Source organism: Gossypium arboreum, chromosome 2 (assembly GCF_025698485.1).
Source record: "Gossypium arboreum isolate Shixiya-1 chromosome 2, ASM2569848v2, whole genome shotgun sequence".
Taxonomy (NCBI): Eukaryota; Viridiplantae; Streptophyta; class Magnoliopsida; order Malvales; family Malvaceae; genus Gossypium; species Gossypium arboreum.
Window position 1 is genome coordinate 21,830,085 of NC_069071.1, and position 7,287 is coordinate 21,837,371.

Here is a 7,287-nt window from a genome sequence, read left to right on the forward strand (position 1 = left end):
TTATATTTCCATATGAGTCAAGCTTATAGATGGACCTTAAATCTTTTCAAGTAATGGGCCATTCCAATTGGGCCAAATTATATGTTTGTAATTTTGTACTGGACTTGGACTTTGTTTTATTTTTACTTTTTGGGGGTTTATTATTTTAAATACTGGAATGGGCCGGGCAAAAATGGGCTATTATAGACCAAACTATTTTCCATGAGACAAACACAGGAAAATGTAGAAAATATTTTTCGGAAACCATTTTCAATGAAACAAAGCTTTCCTTGACTGAGTTGGTATAACAAGCAAAGGGGAACCAACTCTGGTAGGTAGATTACTTGAATTCAAAGTCTCATTGCAATTTCATATAATTATTTCATGTATCAGCAATGGTATACAAGTGTTGTTATAATGCTACTAAGTATCCCATTCAACGAAAAAATTACAAGTGAGGATCAAATCTCTGATAAATGTAAAAAATATGATGTAAATACAAAATGAATTACAACAGAAAATCATATTTTGTTTGAATCAAGCTGAAAACTTTATCATATGTTGGTGTTTAGCCATTAGGGCTGTGAAGGTTAGACCTTGATGTGTACAGTTTTGTCATGCCTTTACTGCTGTTACAATTGCACACCTCAAGCACCCAATAAATACGAAAAGCTCAAGCAAAAATAGGCAAACTAAAGCTGCTCGAGATGGAAAATCAAACCCTTAGCAGAGGAGCCAAGCAATACAATATTATGTTGGAAAACAGGATGCTCATTCGCATCTCATTGGCATCTATAGGCCGGTACTATGCCGGCTAATACAAAATTCAATGAAAAGGAAGAAAAAAAGGGGAAGGGAGGGTTGATTTTCAGCCATATAATCGTCAACAACCACTCTGCCAGCTGAAAGGTTAAGGCCTTACTTTAATAGCAATGTTGACAACTTTAAAAGCTCATATTTGAGTTACTCTTTCCACTAATACAAAAATATTTATAAAAAAAAATAATAGTTTAAATAATATAAATTAATTCATAAGTTATTTTAAAAAATTACACGAATTGTTGTCTCCTACTTCCCATATTTATCAAAGGAGAAACGGGTAAAATATATGCAATTACCAAGCCTAATTTTGGGAAATTGAGGTTGGTGGAAAAAACCTATTACGACTAAAAGGCATAGTATAAAATTCTTCAATCCTATTATCTCCTCTAAATGATAAAAACTTAAGCCCCCATGGCATCCCTCTATCTTTCTTCGATTTCTCCACTTTTATCGTGTTGACTAAGATCACCGCCATCATAAATCCCACCATTATCTGCAGTGAGAACACGGTGTTCACAAATGCATTAAACTAAAAAAATCATTCACCTTGTTTTACCCTCTTTTATCATTGAAGATTATGGGATTGAAGTTTTTAAAAATAAAAATAAAAACACTTACTCAGGCTACATCGGTGTGAGCGAGGCCATGATGGGATGGGTTCCAATATTGGTTGAAGAATTGAGGGATGGAAATCCCTAAGAAGAGTGATAATCCTATTATGATAAGGTTTCTTGTGCAATTCATGTTTCTGAATTGCAGACATGATAATCTAACGGAACCTACAATCAACAAAGCAACAATATTTTCATTAAGGTTACTAAGATTAGATAAACCAATATTTAGTCCTAAATGAAATAAATTGGGAAATTTTGTCATGAACTTGGATTCGGATGATGTAACAATTTTAATTTACGATGCCATCACCTAAAATTTTAAAATCTAAAAAATACAATAAATATATTAAAATATTAATTAAAACAATCAGGTGATGGCATAGTAGAATTTAATAATATCATTTTAGAGTACTTTAATGGAATCTAAATTTAAGGATTAAATTGAGAAAAGTTATCAAGTTCTTAAACTAATATGACCTTTTATGATAAAAAAATTTATATCGAGCTCGAATTTGGATTAGTCGAGTAAAGATCTATATGACACCCCAAACTCTGCTAGGACGGTCTGACATGAATTTCGAGCGACACATTAGCAACCAAGGTGATTCTCTGAAAAACTACCACAAATCACACCAACCATCCATACTCACCATACATATACAAAAGATTTCATACAAGCATTTACTCCTAAAAGCATGCCTTTCTAAATTAAACTATAAGTCATATAATAAGCGGAATAAGGCGTACCTGGATTTCAACAAGTTGTACTAGCTGCAAAATGTCTCGTTAGTTCATATGGGCAGTATCATATAATTCAAATAGCAAATTCAGCCAAACAAGCAAACATGGAGATTAAAAAATCCCAAAATTTAAAATAGACCAAAAAATCCAATTACAACCCTCTAAAAAATTGTTTTTAAATTGTCTAAAACTATCTAAGTCCCATTCCAATTCTCTAGGCTAGAAATGTCCCACATTCCCTTCTTGGGATTTTATAAGCTCGGCGCATATACTGTAGAAACAAAGTTTGTGTGATGGATCATTGAACTGCTACCCTACTCGTTATCCCATGCACTACTTATCGTGAAAGGAGAAGAAAGTAAAGAGATGAGACCCGAAAAGTTCGGTGAATACACATGTACACAACACAAGAAGACAGACATCAATAATTTACGTACTAAACAATACTAAAATGTTGAGTAACAAATAATTTGATAATAAACTAAGTTGTTTTTCTAAAGCTAACAAATGTTTAAAAATATTTGTTTCCAAAACTTCAATAGCTTACTAGGCCATTTTGGAGGCTAATGTAATCTTCCAAATTCAAGTCTGAAGTCTAGGCCGGGTTGGGGACGTTACATTTGGTGGCATCAGTGCCTAGTTTTTCTAAATTTGCACCGTGAAATTTTGAAATATGTTTGCATGCAAGCATCGAAAAGGGGTATTTTGGGAAAAACCATGCCACAAGATTTTTGAAAATTTTATTTTTCTGTAGGAAATTAAATCCAAGATTACTATTAAAAATTTAGATAAATTGTAAACTTTAGATTGTGAACATTTAGGAGGATAAATAATGCTTCAACTTTTGTTTGAAAACTGTAGATATACTTTAGATTTAAAACTTTCGAAAGATCAGTATGAACACCCAAGGCTAACGTGGAAAGGGTTGGCCACGTAGGGCTGCACCTGTAGAGTTACCCATTGTCCAGGGAGAAAACCCAATACGAGTGGAGGATTATGTTGAGAACGAAAATGGTGACGACACTGTAATATTCCGAAATACGGCCTAGTCAGAATATTGGTTTTGGGACCACAAATCTGACATCAAAATATTTATTTTATGATTATTATAAGGCGTAGAATATGAGTATATGCATGTGTTAAAGTTTCATGAAGGAATTCTTTGAGTAAGTGCCCAATTGGAAAATTAGGGACTAAATTGAATAAATTGCAAAACTTGGATTCTTGAAGCAATTTGCATGAAATTGCTTTAGTTTATAAAATAGAAGGTCTTGGGGAGCAATTTACCTAATTTTTAAATTTTTGGACAAAAATGGGCTTGCATGGATGAAATTTCAATGAAAGGGCTTAAGGGCATTTTGGTCATTTGGCATTTAAGTGAAATATAATGGGAAAAATGAACCAAATATCAGCCATTCTCTTTCTCCATGCTGCTGAAATTTCTAGGGTTTCCATAGCTAGGGTTTTCAAGCTTTCCAAGCTCAATAGTAAGTGCTCCTAGGCCCCGTTTTTAATGTTCTTTGTATTTTTGAAATCCCGGTAGCTTGCTCTCTCCATTTCTACCTATATTTCATGCTAAGGTTCATGTTTAAAAATTTACCCATGCATGAGTCACTTGTATTTTGATGGATTATGGAAGAACATGAAAGTTGAATATGTGTTAAACATCTTTTCCTAGGTGATTTTCATGAAAAACCCTTGTAGGGACCATTTTGCAAAAGTTGTAAAATGTGTGGTAGAAGTGTGAAAATAATGGAAAATGAGGGCTACCATAAGAAGGAAAAGAGTTCGGCTAGGCTTGGATAAGGTAGAAATTGCATGTGTTTCATTATACGAGCTTAAGGACTAAATCGTAAAAATATCAAAGGTTAGGGGCGAAATGGTCATTTGGGTCGGGGTGAGAATTAGACTTGTGATGTATAATGTGGGGTATTAATGATATGATTTTGTTGTTATAGAACCCTAGAAACAAATTTCGGAGGTCAATCGAGGTAAACGCAAGGTTTCGGAATAACTGAAACACAACTCCGAAACAAATACCAGGTAAGTTCAGATAACTTAAAGTAAACCCCTAATACGCATAATTGTATAATTTATGAATGCATGATGATTGCATTTATTATTGGCATGAAATATCATAGAAATGCATATTTGATGGTAGCATGTAAAAAATGTCTCGGTTGAGGTTGACACAAGGAATTTAATGGTAACCCGTAATTACATGTGATTTGAGATTCTACATGTGTTGCAGTAAGGATTTAGCCTGGACGGGTAATCCGTTGATCTCAATTATGAAAAGGATCTAGCCTGGACAGGTGTTCCTTGAATGATTGAGCCTCCTGAAGAATATGTGTGCATTATGGATTTAGCCCAGACGGGTAATCTGATTAAGGTCTGAATTTAGCCTGGACTGGTAATTCAAATCTGAGCTCATTAAGGGTGTTTGTCGCTATAAGGGATTTAGCCTGGACTGGTAATCCCGCCGTAAGATGTGAGGTTCATGGGAGTGCATATATGTGAAATGATCATTCGTAAGAATTGATAGATAATGGGTATTCCATCAAGATTTCCTAGAAACTCAACAGGATTATTATGATGTTTGTTAATAAGATGATGAACGATGAGCTCATCCACATAAATTACATGATGCTTCGTTATGTGACTAATTCATTGATTGAGTGCATGTAATAGGGAATCATTTCATAATTGATGATTTCATGATTTAAATATGGATGTATGATAATTACTTGGTAAGTTTACTTTTCGGTTATTCGAGCTTACTAAGCATGTAGATGCTTACCCCTCTCTTTTTCCCTGTCTCACAGAGCTAGAGGACTCATAAGTACTGGAAGACGATTGGAGAGTCGACACACTATCAACTAGTCAAGGTTTGGTATAAAGACATTTTTATTTTGTTCAATGGCATGTATAGGATTTTTGAGTATTTTGTTATATGTGTCATTTGATTTGCCAAATGAAGGCATGTAAAAATATGTTTATCTTTTTGTATATGGCCATGAATATTGGCTTAATTGAAGTAGGCTATGACCTACGAATTTTTGTATGGTTTTATTTACAAGTGATGGGTTGTTACCAATTGGCAATGAGTTACATGAACAAGCCAATTTTGGACGAATTAAAGTGACATGGACACCCATAAACACTGAATGGGAAATAACCTTTCATGTATGAAACCAATGATATGAGGTTTCCATACGACTAGTTTTATCAAGATTATTACAAGTGTATAATCTTGTTTTCATTCGAACTTGGTAACCACTAGGTATAAGGAGAAGGTAGGGGTAACTTAAGGCTTGGAAAATAGCCTTTTATGGTCCACGTGGTCAGACACACTGGCATGTGTCTAGGCCGTGTGTGACACACGGTTCCTTGCCATGGGTGTGGGCTATGACCGTGTGTCCCCTGTACTTAAAATTTTAAATAAAAAACGCACACGAGTAGGCCACATGGGCATGTGTCCTTGCCGTGTCTAAAAGATAGTGTTGTCCACGAGTAGGCAGAAGGCTTATGTCAAAAGGCCTGGAAGAGGCCCGAGCTGCCTTCTTTCATATGATGGATGAATGGTTTGGGGATTACCTGAGAAATCGCCCCAACATACCAAGACCTCCCCTGCCCCCTAATCAGCCTGATGATGATGTGTCGCAAGGTATGGCACCGGTTAGAATTGGTAATGTCCCTATAGATAAACTTAAAAAGTATAGGGCCGAGGAATTCAGAGCCAAAGTTGATGATGACGCTGAAAGAGCCGAGTTCTGGCTCAAGAATACTACGCAAGTGCTAAATGATTTGTCATGCATACCCGAGGAATGTTTGAAGTGTTCTATGTCCCTTTTGAAGGACACTGCATACCATTGGTGGAAGACCGTATCCTCGGTAGTGCCAAAGGAAAATATTACTTGGGATTTCTTCCAAGCAGAATTCAGGAAGAAATACATTAGCCAGCGGTTTTTGGACTCGAAGCGAAAGGAGTTCCTGGAACTCAAACAAGGGAACAAGATTGTAGCGGAATACGAGGGAGATTTTATACGACTAAGTCAGTACACAACTGAGTGGGTCCAAACGGAATTGAAAATGTATAAATGCTTTGAGAAAGGCCCGAATGAGGACATCAAGTTGTTGACTAAGATCTTGGAAATACTGGAGTTTGCCGCATTGGCTGATTGAGCCAAGAAGGCCGAAGAACTTAATAATGAAAGAAAACAAGCTAAAAGAGAGGCTCGAGTTGCGAGCAAGAGGTCTAGGGTTAAAACACTCTCATTCTCCACGAAGAAAGCTAGGAGCTAGCATGAATGCTCCACTTCGTCAGTGGGATATTCAGGTAGAGCAAGAAGCTCTAAGCGACGAGGTCAAAGGTCTTCCTCCCCAATGGTAACTAGTGTGGGGAGCGTAGATGATCAAAAGATGAAGTGTAAGATTTGCAACAAATTTCATTTCGGAGAGTGCCGAATGGAGAGTGGTGCATGTTTTAGGTGTGGTTCTTTTGATCACTTTCTCAGAGATTGCCCGTAACAAGTCGAAAAAGAAGTGGATGTATCTCTGAAATCGGGTACTCGTATTCCTCAAGGTAGACCTCTGAGATACCCTGGGAGTGCTAGTGGCAGTCGAATTGTGACTAAAGACGCTGCAAAATCAGAGGTTCGAGCCCCGGCAAGAAAGTATACGATACGCGCTCAAGATGAAGCCTCTGCTCCTGATTTTATTATGGGTACTTTTTCCCTTTTTAATACATGTGTTATTTCTTTAATTGACCCGTGGTCGACGCATTCATATATTTGCATGAGATTGGCGTCTAGAATGAACATACTTATTGAACCTACGAAATTTATTATTAAAGTGTCGAACCCACTAGGCAAATCAGTCCTGGTTGATAAAGTCTGTAAGAATTGTCCTTTGACAATTCAAGGTCATTGTTTTCCGGCTAACCTTATGTTGTTACCATTTGATGAATTTAATGTAATACTTGGTATGGATTGGTTAGCCCTGCATGATGTAATTGTAAATTGTGGTAGTAAGTATATTAAATTGAAATGCGTGGATGGTGAGATTCTACGGGTCGATTCAAGAGAATTGGATTCGCCACCGGTTGTAGTCACAATAATGGTTGCTCAGA